Below are 3,976 nucleotides of genomic sequence, written 5' to 3'. Positions count from 1 at the left end.
TTCTTGACGTTGAAGCCCACGTTGTCCCCAGGAAGAGCTTCACTCAAAGTTTCATGGTGCATTTCAACAGACTTGACTTCAGTTGTGACATTGACTAGAGCAAAGGTGATCACCATGCCAGATTTGAGAACACCAGTCTCCACTTGGACCACAGGGACAGTGCCAATACCACCGATTTTGTAGACATCCTAGAGGGGCAGCTGCAAAGGCTTGTCAGTGGGGCGAGTGGGTGGGAGGATGCAATCCAAAGCTTCAAGCAGTGTGGTTCCACTGGCATTGCCATCCTTACAAGTGACCTTCCATCCTTTGAACCAAGGCATATTAGCACTTGTCTCCAGCGAGCTGTCACCCTTCCAACCATAAACTGGCACAAAAGGTACAATGTCAGGGTTGTAGCCAATTTTCTTAACGTAGGTGCTGACTTCCTTAACAATTTCCTCACATCTCTTCTGGCTGTAGGGTGGCTCTGTGGAATTCATATTGTTAACTCCAACAATTAGTTGTTTCACACCCAGTGTGTAAGCCAGAAGGGCATGCTCACGGGTCTGCCTATTCTTGGAGATACCAGATTCAAATTCACCACACCAGCAGCAACAATTGGGACAGCACAGTCAGCCTGAGATATGCCTGTAATCATGTTTTTGATGAAGTCTCTGTGTCCAGGGGCATCAATGATGGTCACATAATACTTGCTGGTCTCAAATTTCCACAGGGAGATGTCAATGCTGATACCACGCTCACGCTCAGCTTTCAGCTTGTCCAGCACCCAGGCATACTTGAAAGAACCCTTCCCCATCTCACAGCCTCCTTCTCAAATTTTTCAATGGTTCTTTTGTCGATGCCACTGCATTTGTAGATCAGATGGCTGGTGATGGTGGACTTGCCAGAGCCCACGTGTCTGATGACGGTGATATTAATGCGAGTCTTTTCCTTTCCCATGTTGACTTGGATTTAGTGGTGGCTCACTACGCCTGTGCTCTCCTGGCAAACCCATTGCAAAAAAAGTCCATATTGGATTTATGTTTCTGTGTGACAGTTGGCTTTCTCGTCCCTTCTGTTTTAATTTCTAGAGCTCTTCTTTCTCCTTAGCGAGTACTTATTTTCCAGTTATCTTGATTCCAGGTTGTAAAGAGGCTATAAATTGTTGCCTTTACCTTTTCTGCCATCTTCTCTCTTTGCTCTTCTGACTCCCCAAGTTATAGAAAAAATGTTCTATGAAATTCTGTTTAAAAACCCATTGAATTTTATTTAGTCACACATTTCCAAATTTGAAAACAAAGGAATCTTTTAGGAAATGTTATATGAGTTTTATTATTATTTTTTCATTATTTTAGTTGGAAGAGCCTGGGGTGAAGTTTTAAGTATTTTTTACTAAACCCATTCATACAATTAAGAGTCCTCATATTGTTGGGGTTACAGAAGAGCCATTATCAATCCCAGCATTTAGATTTTTTATAGTGATGACTATCAGTTTATAGATGCAATAAACACAGGAGCAGAAACCAAAAAGCTCTATCTAAAGCTCAGTGAATATGCACCTTGAAATTTCCCTTGCCTGTGTATACAGTGGTGCAGTGAAGAGATAAACATTCTCACTGTATTTGTACAGCTACTCAGAAATGGTACCTCTAATGTTTTTTGAGGGTAACATGAGCAGCCCAATTTTGAAGCTAATCCCATGACCTTAAAGGGACCTAAGCTATAAATGTTTCAAAATCCAAATCTCTTATTCACACAAAAGGAAATGTCCTGGGCCTAAAATTATTGAATTAGGGCCTTTATGTTCAGTTTTCCACTGTGCCATATTCTAAAACAGGATTTTCAGACCTTATTCAATTCCATAAAATCTTAGATCAAAGAAAATGCTCTCTGCTGTCTGAGACAGGAATGAATTGGCCTGTTTCATGTCAGCTAAGGTATAACATGGAAGAGAAATTCCTTTCAGTCAGAGAACTCACAGGTCCCTTTGATAGCCATCAGTGGTGAGAGGCGATGATACTCTACAATCAGTGCAAGTTCAACAAGAAGAGAGTGGCGGTGCGTTCAGAAGGCCCGACTGTCTTTGTATTAAGAGACAAAGCAGAAATCATTCTGACAGCAAGGGTAAAAAGGGAAGCTTTACTTTCCTTCCCCACAACTCTTTATTTCCTATACCAACAGTAAAACCTTCCAAAGATATTTAACTTTCTTTTCTTTTTTAAATGCATTTGGTACATGGTCTTGCTATGCAGCTCAGACTCATAGTGATCCTCCTGTCTCAGCCTCCCCAGTGCTAGGATTACAGGCATGCACTGCCATGCCATGTCTTGGTGGCCAGCTCACCATACCTGGGTGCAGGGCCAGCACAGTGGGTGGTACTAGGGATCAAACCTGGGTCCTTGCACTTGCCAGGGAGGCACTTAGACCACTGAGGTATCTCTCTGACCCTTAACTTTCTATAAAAGAAGTGCTTAGGTAATATTTACAAAAAAGAGAAATTTAAAATTTACAGAGGTGAACATGAACACAATCATTTAATTAATGCCCGTTTTCTCTAAGGGATTGCAAATTCCTGGGGTTCTGGGTCATGCCTGTCTTATAAGTACTGTACCTATTTTGCTTGGTATATAACAGGCAGCTAATAAACATTTACTGAATGAATAGTAGAATGTAGGCATTAGATAAGAGATGTAGATAACATGTGTCCATTTATTCATTTATTTATTTATTTAGGTACCAGGGATTGAACTCAGGACCTTGCGCTTGCCAGGCAGGCACCTAACTTGCTGAGCTGTCTCCCTGGCTCACAAGTATATTTAAAGTTGCTCTTCAATATCCTTGCTTACCTAGAATGCCATCTGGTTTTATACAGGTGATTATATGAAGGTGATTAAAAGGATTTATGCAACTATGATACACAGTGTTACAGACTGAATCCTGGTGCCTTCTCTCAAATTTACATGTTAAGGTCCTAAGTCTTAATGTGGTAAGATTTGGAGGTGAGGCTTTTGGAAGGCAAAAAAGGTTAGATGAAAGGGTAATAGTTTGGATGGAATTAATAGCCTTACAGAACGAGACAACAGACAACTTGTTTGTTCTCTCCATGTTTGATTAAAGAAAGGGAACACCCTTGCAAGAGAAAAAGCAGCCTTCTCCAGTCCAAGGGGGAAGCCCTCACCAGAGACTGATCACACTTGCACTTTGATCTCAGACTTCAAAAAAAAAGAGAAGTTGGGCTTGGTGGTGCATGCCTGTACTCTCAGCACTCTGGGAGGCTGAGGCAGGAGGATCACTACAAGTTTGAGGCCAGCATGGGTTACATAGTGAACTCAATGTCAGTTTGAACTACACAGAAAGACTGTCTCAAAAACAAAAACAGAAGAAAAACAAATTTCCAGCCTCCAGAATGGTCAGAAAATAGATCGTCAGTGTTAAAGTCACTCAATTATGATATTTTTTTATGAAAGCTTCAGAAGGCTAGTAAACACAGCATTATCATTTCATAGGGATCAAATTTAATACAGCAAGAAAATTTTCCTTGTTCTTAGGACTCTTGTCAGAAATAATAACTGAAGGAAGAACAACCACCTGCACTGCTCTGAAAGCTACCCTCACTGCTCTCTTTTAAGGGATATTAGGCCTCTGGTTCTGCAGTGTTAGTCATTGTGCTTCTCTCCCCTGTCTCTTCACAGAATAAAGGAGAGTGAAATAAATTGTCAGAATATATCTTGGGGCCAGTGAGATAGCTCAGCGGACTAAAGTGCCTACTTAGGCAAGTACAGGGACAGCAATTCAATCCCCAGCACCACATGCTGTGCCAGCCCCGCCCCCAAGGTGGACTGAGTCCACCAAAGTCCAGCCATGTTGGCGCATGCCTGTAATCCCAGCACTGGGGAGGCTGAAAGCAGGAGGATCACCATGAGTCCAAGCTGCAAAGTGAGATCCTGTAACAAACAAATATATTAAAAAAAATGATAAAAATAAAAGAATTTATGTT

This window comes from Octodon degus, unplaced genomic scaffold (genome assembly GCF_000260255.1).
Source record: "Octodon degus isolate 3935 unplaced genomic scaffold, OctDeg1.0 scaffold00004, whole genome shotgun sequence".
In the NCBI taxonomy this organism is placed as follows: domain Eukaryota; kingdom Metazoa; phylum Chordata; class Mammalia; order Rodentia; family Octodontidae; genus Octodon; species Octodon degus.
The sequence above is the reverse complement of the archived record's forward strand: the minus strand, read 5'-3'. Positions refer to the sequence as shown.